General features: G+C 42.7%; 1 protein-coding gene across 2 annotated transcripts in view; it reads right to left on the bottom strand.

Annotated features, from left to right (window-relative positions):
• LNX1 (ligand of numb-protein X 1) overlaps window positions 1–13495 on the bottom strand; it is a 191787-nt gene that overhangs the window by 136416 nt on the left and 41876 nt on the right. The window contains exon 1 of one of the 2 annotated variants that reach the window (XM_086705050.1): window positions 2983–3078. The exons of the other annotated variant lie outside the window; for it this stretch is intronic. The gene's annotated coding sequence lies outside the window, so the exon portion shown is untranslated. Of the gene's footprint in view, window positions 1–2982; window positions 3079–13495 lie in introns of those variants that run through there. 2 annotated transcript variants of the gene reach the window in all.

Here is a 13495-nt window from a genome sequence, read left to right as displayed (position 1 = left end):
GTCGGAGGGGAGCACTCCCTCACACCCCCACTTCCACGGGAAAGTGGTTTCCAAAGCAGGCCCTGACTAGCTCCACACTTTTCCCCCCTCTGCCTCTGGGAGTCCCCCGACTGGAAATACGGGAAAGAACAACCAGGTAACCTCGGCTTTGCTCCTCCCTTTTCTGTGTTGGGAGCAAGGCAGACTTTCCCTGTGCTGCGCCGTGCTCTGAGTTTTCTCTGGCCGGCCTTCTGTTTGAGAAACCGCCACTCCCAGGTCTGCCTGGTCCGGGTGCCTTCAAGCTCTGTTTTCCCTTGTCCCGCATGTTGTTCTCCAATTTAGCCACTGCCATTTAAAAGGTGATATTTTTGGGGCGCCTGGGTGGCGCAGTCGGTTGAGCGTCCCACTTCAGCCAGGTCACGATCTCGCGGTCCGTGAGTTCGAGCCCCGCGTCGGGCTCTGGGCTGATGGCTCAGAGCCTGGAGCCTGTTTCCGATTCTATGTCTCCCTCTCTCTCTGCCCCTCCCCCGTTCATGCTCTGTCTCTCTCTGTCCCAAAAATAAATAAACGTTGAAAAAAAAAATTAATAAAAAAAAAAATAAAAGGTGATATTTTTGCCTCCATCATTATTCTTTTGAATATTTTCCAGATTATCCCAGACCCGAGTTCGGAAAGAGGCACTCTTCACGGCGGTTCTCCTTGCGTACCCCCAAAACTTGCTTGTGGTTCCCTTAACGACCAAGGTCTCTCACTTCTAGGCTTTCACCGCTGCGAGGCCATCTAACAGTCATTGTTCATTTGCCATTGCCTGGATGGATGGTATGCACGCTGTCTGTGTTCTCTCACAGATTCCTGGCAGAAATCCCATGAGCTGACTCTACTTAAGAGATGAAGAAACTGAGTCTCTGGAAGGTGACATAACTTGTGCGATATGCCCAACTGATGACAGGCAGACCCGAGACTCAGGTGTTACTCCTCCCTCAGCCTGGGAAACTCCTCCTCCATCCATAGGGCTCAGCTCAAATGCCATCTCCTTCACAGAAACTTCTGTGACCTCCCTGAGTGGATATCTGTGCCTGCCTTGTGCTTACCACACACACTCTACTTCAGCGGCTCTGTCACTGATTGTCAGTTCTTAAAGACTCTCTCCTCTCTAGACAGCCAAGTAGGGAACATGGCTTTTCATAGATGCTCAGGCCTCAGCCCATTGCCCAATGCCTGTGATAAATATTAGTTCAAAGAACTAAAGAAGAATCTAAGACAGGGCGCCTGGGTGGCTCAGTCGGTTAAGTGTCCAACTTCGGCTCAGGTCATGCTCTCGCAGTCTGAGGGTTCAAGCCCCGTGTTGGGCTCTGTGCTGACAGCCCAGAGCCTGGAGCCTGCTTCGGATTCTGTGTCTCCTTCTCTGTCTCCTCCCCCACTCACCCTCTCTCTCTCTCTCTGTCAAAAATAAATAAACATTAAAAATAAAAGTTGAGGGGCGCCTGGGTGGCTCAGTTAGTTGAGCCTCCGACTTCGGCTCAGGTCATGATCTCACGGTCCGTGGGTTTGAGCCCCGCGTCGGGCTCTGCGCTGACAGCTCAGAGCCTGGAGCCTGCTTCGGATTCTGTGTCTCCCTCTCTCTCTGCCCCTCCCCCGTTCATGCTCTGTCTCTCTCTGACTCAAAAATAAATAAACATTAAAAACAACAACAACAAAAAAATTAAAAATAAATAAATAAAAGTTGAATCTAAAACAAGGAGAGGACGAGAGGATGGAGGAATTCACGTCAAATTAAATCTTGAGGTTTCCCTTCCTTTCCCAGGAGTCTAGGCCTGTTGACTTTGGACAGGGAGCTGGTTGTATTCCATTTTAATTTTACCATAATGCTACAGTCTAGACATTCCTTGTTCACTCATTAATTCTTTCACTCGCTTATTCAGCAAACTTATGAAACACCATTAATATGTGAGGCAAGGTCAAGGAGAAAAAGAGTATTTTTAGGAACTCATAATCAAAGGAGAAGTAGAGTTTAAGGCCAGTGATTAAACAACTAAAGGTGGGAATCACCGTAACGGAGAAGTGCCAAACACTGGAGTGCAGTTCGTCTTGATTTTAGGGTTCATAGTCTTCCCGGGTGCCCACACAGCCTCGTGGTGGCCCTTAGCTCTGTAGGTCCATGCAGAGAAGGGAGTCTACAAGAAGGGGAGCCTAACCTGCTTCTAGAATCTATGTATGTTACCCCAGAGAACTCATGGCCTCTTACAGCTTTACAGTTTTCACACTGTAGGGGCGGGTTCTCCGAGAGGGTAGAAAGACTAATTCTCAAATGCGGCCTCTGGGTTTCCCGCCCACTGTCAGAATTGCTGGCACCTTGGGCAGAATTTGAAAAAGGCCCGTTCTTTACAGGCGACAGAAACATCTGTAGATATTCACATCAGTAGAATTGAACTTCCTTGAAAGTGGAGTCGGCTTACTTCAGTAAACCATTTTTAAAGATCCCCACCTCCAAACCTCATAAGCTTTTTAAGTGTCACATATCTAAATTCCCATTTAATTCTATTTTCTGTGCTGTCAGTCCTCAGTGGAGAACAAATTAGCATTTTCCTCCCCACAACTCTCCACTTTATTTGCTGTCTTTTCTGCTGTATTATAGAGTTCAGGCCTAAGAGCCTTGTTTAGGCCTAAGAGCCTGACTTCTTCAAACTTTTTCCGGAGGGAGTAGAAAATTCATAAGAACTAGTAACTTACAATGACTTACAGACACACCCACAAAAATGTCCCAGTGAGATGGAGTGGAAAAGGCAAAATCGAGAGGGGGATCACGTTGCTGGCCTCCTTGGTGTGAGAAGTATAGAGGAAGCCAACTTTCTAGGCGGGGCAGTGTTTTCCTTCTCAGTGAACTTTCACTTCTGTCCAAGAAAGGGCAGGTCCTCAAAAATGGGGATCACTGCCAAGAAGCCTGTCCTTTACTTCTCCTAAGTCAAAGAATATAAGAAAGAGAATATCATGAAGACCACTCACCATCAACGAGGAGATGGCCTCTCAGTCAGATTCTGACTAATAGCAAAGGAAAGTTCCTTTGACTTTTCTTGAATCCTGAGCAGGTGAAGATACTCCTTTTCACGGTGGATGATGAATCTGGATGGGTGCCTTTTCAGGTCTTTCTTAGAGCTGAATTGCATGGCTACCTGTCACTTCTCCATGACAAGCTGCTTAGACTAAACAAGGGTAGACCTCCTCGTGGTCATGAAGCCACAGCGAAGCAGGGCAGTGGACACGGGTTTGGGCTATGTGGAGGGAGGGTTCTTCAGGTCCAGTTCTGGGAACTCTGCCCCAGGAGCAGCCATCTCCTCCCAAAGTCAGTGTGGAAGCTGTCCTTCCCCTCCAAAGTGTAGATGATCACCGAGTAATGAATACTTTGACCAGCTCTCCTTTGCCAACTGCGAGACTGGGGGGTGGGGGGGTGGGTAGTTATCATCACAGACCTTTCCTGGAGTCCTCCATTACTGAGTAGCTCAGCCGATCCTGAGTTGGAAATGTTGACTCGACTGCAAGCCAGGGGCCAAGGTACAGGTGAGGCAGCAGGAAATCATTCCTGCTGGGATGTGAGAACGGCTGAGAAGAGGCCTGCATTTTGTATTCAGATCCTTCATCTCAGTTCACTGAACATTTATGGAGAGTTCAGAGCCAGAAGCAGCGTTATTAACTGGTCTGGGTAATAGAGGCCCCAGATTGCCAAATTCCCTGTTTGTACCGTCTTAATTTGAGGCTTTGTCGATATCAGTGCTGGCCATCAGCTCAGGGTGGCCAGGCTGGTTCTTCCAGTTCAGGTTGTCCCCCTGGAGTGGTGCGGTCCATCTGGCAAGAGGAGAGGCCACCCTTCCAGTCCAATCCCACTTTCTCTGAGTTGCCCCAGGAGGTGGACTGGATGTGCAGCTTTGACATGTTGTGCCACAGGCATACTCACACCCCCGTGTTGGGTGACTCTCACTGAAGTGTCTCCCCAGGGTGGCCAGTCCTTCCAGGTGATCCGGCTGCACCTGGATCAACACTGTTCATGTTCCTTCTGCCCATTAAACCCACAGCTGTCACTACAGCGTGAGAGTGGCAGTAAGCCAGGTACTGTGAGATGCTCGTTCTTCAACGTCATGGAGTTGGGAAGTTTGGGCAGAGGGACAGCAGTGGTGATGGGATGTCCCTTCCTCATCTCTGCCCCTAGGGCCTGCTGCATGCACTAACGCCTTTGAACTTGAAGTCAGAAGAAGATTCGTGACGTTCCTGGTCTACCTTCAGCCCATTTCAAGGTGGCGTCTCCTCCAGGATAAAGAAACCAGGAACCACATGCCAGGGGTCGCCAGTGGGTTAGTCCCAAGTGTCAGTCTTCTCAAAGCCAAACTCTCTAGACTGATTATCACTATTTCTCCCTGTCCCCCATGCCCCCTCCCCCAAATCTCCCCATTCTATAGAGTCCATACACCACCCACCCTCTTTACCCCTGCTTAAATGGCTGACTTGTGTTCACCATTGTCCTCCCCTGGAAATGATCCCATGAGATTTTATGGAAGAGCAAAAGTAGATCCTCATCAGGAAGTCTTAGGATTCTGCTGGTTGATGGAAAGAGGGATAAAGTGAGAAGTAAACTCAGAGTCTGCCAAGGTACATACCGAAAGTAATGGAAATGAAATCAACCTCTGCAGTGACCCAGGGATAAATCCAGATGTAACAAGTGAGCTCTGCTGTCTGTGATTTTGATACAACCATTAGAGGGTTTGTCTGGGTCCTGGGAGAAACAGATGCCAAGGTATGATGAAACATGGACTTTATTAGGGATAATACCTACGGGGGCAACAATGGGACAGGAGCTGAGACATGTTGGGAGGGCGCAAGAAGAAGTTTAACAATGTCTTTGTTGCATAAGTGATGAACAAAGTTTGGTTTGGGAATGGAAAGAGAAAAGGAACATCTGGGAACAAAATGATGCGAATTAGCAAAGTTGCTGTTGGGTTATAGCGAAGGTAGATATTCAGCTGGTATCTACCACGGGGCTGTACTAGGTATTGACTCCTGACACCTTGTCCAACTGGTCTGGTCTATTGCTGGTCGATGCCTGTGCTGTACTGATTGTCAAATATTTTGAAAATGACCCCCAGTTCTACGAGCTATCATATTGGCTGGAATATTTGGCTACGGTTTCACAAATGGAAAATTTATTTCTGACGGCCTTTTCGCTGCAACATAGGACTATCATGTATATTAGCAATTCTCATAGAGGGGCGCCTGGGTGGCTCTGTCCATGAAGTGTCTGACTCTTGGCTTTGGCTCGGGTCATGATCTCCCAGTTCACGAGATCCAGCCTTGCATCGGGCTATGTGCTGACAGCACACAGCCTGCTTGGGATTCTCTCTCTCTCTCCTTCTCTCTCTCTCTCTGCCCCTCCCCTGCTCATGCTCTCTCTCTCTCTCTCTCTCTCTGTTAAAATAAATAAATAAAACTTAAAAAAAAATTCTCATAGATGGTGGGTGGTACAGAAACAAAGGGAACTGCCAGAATTTATTTATTGTTCTGTGGATTTGTTGGAGGGAGGTTTATGAAACTGATGGTATGCCCATGTTCAAAGTTGCTTTTGTTCTATTCTTCCTAGAAAAGAAGGTATATTACTCTTTTCCCCTTGCCCCACTAAAAATATACTAGCAACTAAATCTGGTGCGCTTCCTATTTGTTTTGTTTTTCATAAGCACTGTACGTCCTCCTTAAACAGGAAAGGTAATTGAAGGTAAAATGAACGGAGACAGTGAAAAGTGACCTGTCATTAAAGTTTCTATCCTCACAAAATGCTGAAGTAATGAGCATATTTGGGGCCACTGGTGAAAAATCCAGACTTAACGGCCAGATAGACAAGAAGCAGAACTGGCACGGCCCGTGCCCATGTGGGAGTGTGGAGGCAGGAAGAAACAAGAGAAAGTGACCCGGGAACCCATGGAGATGGTGGTGAGGGCTGAATTCTCACAGGCAGTGGTACTGGGATTCAGACCAAGTTTAACTAAATCTCCATGTGCAAGGGGGCACACCTGATATCTGGAATATACTTAGGCTAGCTGGATTTTTTTCTTTTTTTTTTTTTTTGTAACCAAAAGCGCATTACGAATAGCAATCCAAAGTCTGAGACAGATTAACCTGTCTTTCCTATAATGAACTAGAAAGTAAAGTCTCCAAGATTAAAGATTTGTTCTCATGTCTAGGGTAGGTTAAACTTCTTGGGTGAGGATGGCAGGTTGTAATCATCCCGTCCAAGAAAATAGGGATGCAGGGACTGGAAACCAAAAAAGACAATGCTATGAATGCAGAGGATTCCAAAGGCAGTGACATGCTATCTTATGTGCATTTAGACTCCCCTCCCAGATTAATGTAGTGGTTGATTTTCCAACATAGGGCACAAACCCTCAGAGTTCTAAGTCATTGCTTTTATTCTCCTATGTGGTAATGGCTCCACCCCTGCCACTGAAACACACACTCTCACTTGCACGGAGTACCACACCATCACTGTGCACACCTTCCGAGTGGCCCCTTCAGTAAACTGTTTTTGATGACCTCTAATGACAATGACACCTGTTTCCTGCCCAGACTGCCACAGTGGCCCCAAATCACACACAGCCCTTTTCCTCTTTCCGTGCCCAGGGCCTACTGGAAGAAACAGCTGAAATTCCCCGCCTCTCCTTGTAGCAGGTAGAGACAGAAATGAGACAAGGCTAGAGACCAGAAAACTCAAGAAATTCAGACTGGAGATATCTTGCCTCTGAGAATGGTCAAACTTTTGAAAATTAGGAAAAAGAAAAAGTGTAAAAAAAAGTAAAAAAAAAAAAAGGAAAAAAATTAGAGAGAAGTAACAGAATTAAGTATATCCACCATTGTGCTGGACGAAGAACGTGGCATTTCCTTCCCATTTCTCCAAAACTGTGCATATTCAGCCAATGACATCCATGTTGCCCAATCCACAACAATTCTCGGTCCTAATCTATTACTTTCCCCTTTACCCCACTCCAGCCACACTGGCTTCCCTGCTTTCCCTTGTACGCGCTAAGCATGACTCTATCCTACAACTTGACATTAGCTATTCTTTCTGCCCTGGAATACTCTTCCTCCAGATGTCCACATGGCCAGCTCTGTCCCTCCTTTGATTTTTACTCAAATGTCATTTTCTCAGTGGGGCCTTTCGTAACCATTCTATGTACAGTTGCAAACCTCCCCTTACGCTCCTGATCCTACATACCCTGCTCCACTTTCAGTTTATTCCATGGCATTTAGTATTTCTAAATTGCTCTGTTGATTGTTTATTTATTTATCTATTTATTTTTTATTTTTGAGACAGAGAGAGACAGAGCATGAACGGGGGAGGGTCAGAGAGAGCGAGACACAGAATCGGAAACAGGCTCCAGGCTCTGAGCTGTCAGCACAGAGCCCGACACGGGGCTTGAACCCACAGACCACGAGATCATGACCTGAGCCGAAGTCAGGCCGCTTAACCGACTGAGCCACCCAGGCGCCCCTTGATTGTTTATTTATTATGTGTATTGTTTATTGTTTGCTCCCAAAGTCTGAGACAGATTAACCTGTCTTTCCTATAATGAACTAGAAAGTAAATTCTCCAAGATTAAAGATTTGTTTAGACTTTCTTTTTTTTTAATCCTTTTAAAAAAAGGCCTATTTATTTTGAGAGAGAGAGAGAGTGCCCACAAGCAGGGGAGGGGCATAGAGAGAGGGAGAGAGGGCATCCCAAGCAGGCTCTGCATCATCAGCACAGAGCCTGACATGGGGCTCAAACTCATCAACTGTGAGATCAAGACCTGAGCAGAAATCGAGTCAGACATTTAACTAACCGAGCCACCCGGGCACCCATAGTTGAAGATTTTAAAGACATTTAATAAATTGATTTACAGAAGTACCCTAAGAAGGAACTGCTTTTTGTTTTTGCTAGATTTATAGATTAAATATTTGTAAATTAAACTTAAAATCTCAGTAAATGGATTTCTCTTACAATGTAAAAATCTGGAAAGAGCATCACTCACACCCTACAAAAAATAAAAGCAGGATAATCTATAAAATTATAGTTTTTCCGGGGTCCATTCAAGAGTTGAGGTTGTAGGGAAACCAACTAGCCTGAAATCTAAGCAAAAAATAGGCACCTCCGAGGAGAAATGTAATATGAGTACTAGCTAATGTGAAGCCAAGTATGGAAGGAAGACAGATTTTGCATAAAAGCAGGTAAGAAAACTCCAGCTAAAATTTGTAAAGAATTTCTTTTAAAAATTTATTTATTTTTGAGAGAGAGAGAGAAAGAGAGAGACAGAGAAAGAGAGGGTGAGTAGAGGAGGAGCAGAGAGAGGGAGACACAGAGCTGTCGGCACAGAGCCCCATGCAGAGATCAAACCCACAAACTGCGAGATCATGACCTGAGCCGCAGTTGGACGTTTAACCTACTGAGCCACCCATGCGTCCCTGTAAAGAATTTCTAGAGTCAAGCATGGGCTATCATGAAAGTCTAGAAATCCTGGGAGTCACAGGTAAAAGGAAGATTCGCACTGACTCACAGGCTCTTCTCCACAGACCACAGCAGGTACTCATGAGAAAGACTGGGGCAGGGTAGAAGATGGGAGAAAGACTGGAAAGAAGATAAGAATGTTAGCAGACTTCTCATCAGAAACTATGAAAGCCGAAGAGTATGAGGGAGCACCTCTAAAGTACTGGAAAGGAAATATTGTAAACCCAAATTTCTATACCGAGTGAAAAAGTTTTTTCAAATATGAAGAGAAATGAAGACTTTTTCAGATACACAAAGATTGGAAGTATTCATTACCAATAGACATGAACTATAAGAAGTCTTAAAGGAAATTTCTTTTTTCTTTTTTTTTTTTTTTAACGTTTATTTATTTTTTTGGGACAGAGAGAGACAGAGCATGAACAGGGGAGGGGCAGAGAGAGAGGGAGACACAGAATTGGAAACAGGCTCCAGGCTCTGAGCCATCAGCCCAGAGCCCGACGCGGGGCTCGAACTCACGGATCGCGAGATCGTGACCTGGCTGAAGTCGGACGCTCAACCGACTGCGCCACCCAGGCGCCCCTTAAAGGAAATTTCTTTAGGCAGAAGGAACATGATAGGGGACAGAAAGCTGGATTTACACATAAAAAAAATGAAAGGAGGGGCGCCTGGGTGGCACAGTCGGTTAAGCGTCCGACTTCAGCCAGGTCACGATCTCGCGGTCCGTGAGTTCGAGCCCCGCGTCGGGCTCTGGGCTGATGGCTCGGAGCCTGGAGCCTGCTTCCGATTCTGTGTCTCCCTCTCTCTCTGCCCCTCCCCCGTTCATGCTCTGTCTCTCTCTCTGTCTCAAAAATAAATAAACGTTAAAAAAATTTAAAAAAAAAAAAAAAAAATGAAAGGCACTAGAAATGGTAAAAATAAATGGACTGAGGAGGTTGGTACACTTAACACCATTCCGGGAGCACACCTAATCTAATCTAATCCAATCTGATTTCGTAGACTCCTTTATCTGGCACAAAATACCCGGAAGAAAACCTAGCATTCTAAAGTATAACAAGAATGATTATTTATGTGCTATGTGCAGGGAAAGGCAACCTGTTAAGGAAAAACGAGATTGGAATTCAGTTTATGAAAGGGCAAAGAAAAAAAAATTAAGTTTATTTTGAGAGAAACAGAGACAGTGCAAGTGGGGGAGGGGCAGAAAAAGAGGGAGGGAGAGAGAGAGAATCCCAAGCAGGCTCCACACTGCCCGGGCAGAGCCCGACATGGGGCTTGAAATCATGACACTGTGAGATCATGACCTGAGCCGAAACCAAGAGTAGGATGCTTAACCAACTGAGCCACCCAAGCATCCTGAAAGGGCAAAGTTTTTAATTTAAGTGTGGTCAAGTGTCAAAAAAAAAATAAATAAAAAAAAAGTAGTAAAGATAAGAAAAATCCAAGAAAGAAGGTGAGCATTGAAAATACATAGTTTTTATAATAGACTAAAGAAGTATTACATTTTAAAATTTAATAAAAAATAAAAGTGCACCAGAGTAATGTTTTAACCCACAAGCCACCCTCAAAAACACCAAAAAAAAACTTATATTCACTGGGTAAATCTCTTTGGACTGTGTTGGGGAATTCTGCAGAAAGAAAGCGATAAGGATACAAATGAATTCTCTAAGTATTTTTTATTAATATAACAACTAATTATATGGCATTTACTATGTTCTAATTTCTATTCTAAACACTTTATAAATATGAAATAATGTAATTCCCATAAGAACTCTATGAGGTAGACACTATTATGATTCACCTCTTACAGATATGCTCAAGGTCATATGTAACGTAAAGATTTGGAAGTAGACATATTTTTCTCTGAAGTCTTTGCTTTTAACCTCCACGCCATGCTGCCTCCCAACACCATAAATGGATGAAAGCCTACATTCCTGATAAAGAGAATTTTCATATGTTTGTGGAACATTCATAAACATTTATACCTGGCTACAAAGAAAACGTCAGCAAATTTAAAGAGTAAAAACGTTATAGGTTATGTGATCTGATCCTAATTCACTAAGTAAGAAAAAAAAATATTTTAAAATGACCAAAAAAGTTGACTACTTGGAAATTAAGAGATACTTAGAAAATAATTTGGTTCAAAGAAGAAATCAAGAGAAATCACTGATCATTTTGAAAGCTACAAAAAAAGAGAACTTTATAATATACTCTAAGACACTACAAAGATTGTATCAAAAATGTTATAGTCAAAATCTGTCCATGTGAAATAATGAAGATGAGAGATAAAGAAACTAAAACCACATTCTAAGAAATTAGCAAAAAAAAGAGGCTTCTGGGTGGCTCAGTTGGTTGAGCTTGATTTCAGCTTAGGTCATGATCCCAGGGTCATGGGATTGGGCCCCTGGTCGGGCTCTGTGCTGACAGTGTGGATCCTGCTTGGGATTTTTCTCTTTCTCCTCTATCCCTCTTCCCCACTCATGCTCTCTCTCTCTCTCTCTCTCTCTCTCTCAAATAAAAGTTAAAAAGATAGAAAAAAGTTAGCCAAAAAAGAAAAAAACAATAGAGTGATTAATAAAGTTAAAATCTTAATGAAGTGGAAAGAAGAAAGTAGTAGAATAGGTAAATAAATTTAAAATCTTGTTATATTAAAAATGTATACATTTGCTAAACAAGTTTTGATTTTTAAAATGAATAAAAAGCAAAATTATAAAAGATCGAGAAGTAGAAAGAACAGATTAAAGTGACTGGAAGTATTAAAAGAGAATAGAATATGAAACTTTATGGCAACAAATTTTAAAACTGGAAAAAACATTGGCAAAGAAGAAGAAAAATGATCTCTTTGTTGCAGATGACATGAGTGTAAACCTAGAAAACCCAAAGGAATCTAGTAAAAATCTCCCAGAATTAAGAAGAGAATTTGGTAAAGTTAGATGGATATAAAAAATATGCAAAAAAAAAAAAATTCTGTAGCTTTTCTTTACTCTGGCAATAAGAATAGGAATGGAAGAAATCCATTTAAAACATTGAAAAAGAAACCCCTGTGAAATACTTAGAAATAGATATAACAAGAAAGGAAATAAACAACAAGGTCATACTAAAATACATAAAAGGAGAAGTGAAGAATTGGAAAGAAAGATGTACCAAATTCTTAGATGAGAAGACTCAATATCATAAAAATTCCCCCAAATTTCAACGATGTGGGTATTTTTTGTTTGTTTGTTTTGGCAATTGGATAAAATGATCCTAAAGTTTCTAGAGAAAAATAAATACCAAAGGCAAGACAAATAATTTCGGAAAAATGGGGGTGGGGCAGGGGACTTCTTCACCAGTTATTTGAACCCTCTATAAAGCCATTATATTCAAGTTGGAACCTTACTGGATCCAAATTTTATGGCAACTCCAAGGACATAATACAAATATATGAATGAAAAATATAAAGTTAAAGCAAACTTAAAAAAAAATTTTTTTAATGTTTATTTATTATTGAGAGAGAGAGAGAGAGAGGCAGAGCATGAGTGGGGGAGGGGTAGAGAGAGAGGGAGACACAGAATCTGAAGCAGGCTCCAGGCTCTGAGCTGTCAGCACAGAGCCGGACACGGAGCTTGAGTCCACAAACTGTGAGATCGTGACCCGAGCCGAAATCAGACATTTAACCAACTGAGCCACCCAGGTGCCCCAGAGATAAAGCAAAACTCTTGCAAGAAAATCTAGTAGACTTTATGTACTATATTGTACAGGAAAACTTTCCTGATAAAAACTGAGAAGTCAAAAGGTACAAGAGAAAAGATGGACATATTTAACTATAAAAAATATATTTTTTAAGGCAAAGGTGTCATAAAAATATCATTGACCATGACAGATTTGCAGAAATATATATAATGCAGATAATATATTTAATTTTTATAATTTACAAAGATGTATTATAATTTGACAAGAGAGACAAGAACAAACCAATAGGAAAATGGGTGAAGAATATGAATGGGCAATACACAGAAAAGCAAATCCGAATGCCAAGAAACACGGAAATATCCTCAAATTTCCCACAAGTGAAGGGAATGCAAATTAAACTAACTAATCTGAGATATCAGATTGTCTAAAATTTAAAAGATCTGTAATGCTTATCGTTTGGAGGCACTGTAAGAAAGGAAACACTTCATGCAGTGTGAATGGAATGAAAAATGTTACAGCCTCTTGGGGAAGTAGTATGGTGGTATGTATTAAAATTGAAAATACAGGGGCGCCTGGGTGGCGCAGTCGGTTGAGCGTCCGACTTCAGCCAGGTCACGATCTCGCGGTCCGGGAGTTCGAGCCCCGCGTCAGGCTCTGGGCTGATGGCTCAGAGCCTGGAGCCTGTTTCCGATTCTGTGTCTCCCTCTCTCTCTGCCCCTCCCCCATTCATGCTCTGTCTCTCTCTGTCACAAAAATAAATAAACGTTGAAAAAAAATAAAAAAAAAAATTGAAAATACATATATTCTTCGGGTCAACAGTTCTTTTCCTGGGAACCTCTCCCACAGAAATGAAATCTCCAGAACTAAAGGATTCATAGAGAGGTACTCTTTTGGTTATTTTAGGTGTTTAAAATTCGGGGTTTTTTTTGTTTGTTTGTTTTTTGCAAATTATTTGTGTGTTTCCAGCAACAGGGAATGGTTGACTGAACTATGGGATATCCATAGGATGGAATAATATAGCCATCACAAAGAATGTACAGGAAGAACTTCAGAACATGTTATGGACTGAGTAAAGTACAACGCAGACAAAAAAAATGTGTACTATGGTTTTATTTTTATAAAACGATTATCAGAAAGCACTTGGGTGTGTATGTGTGTGTGCATATGTATACGGTTGCATAGCCATTGGTAAAATAGGAAAGATACACATTAGACTATTTATATGGGTTATCTGGGTAGGTGGGTGGATTGGGAATTAACATGTGTGGAAGGGAAAAGGAAGCACCAAGCCAAAAAGGAGAAAACAAACAAAAAGACCACCCACACATGACC

This window comes from Puma concolor, chromosome B1 (assembly GCF_028749965.1).
Source record: "Puma concolor isolate L17-30 chromosome B1, mPumCon1.1.hap2, whole genome shotgun sequence".
In the NCBI taxonomy this organism is placed as follows: domain Eukaryota; kingdom Metazoa; phylum Chordata; class Mammalia; order Carnivora; family Felidae; genus Puma; species Puma concolor.
The sequence above is the reverse complement of the archived record's forward strand: the minus strand, read 5'-3'. Positions and strand labels throughout refer to the sequence as shown.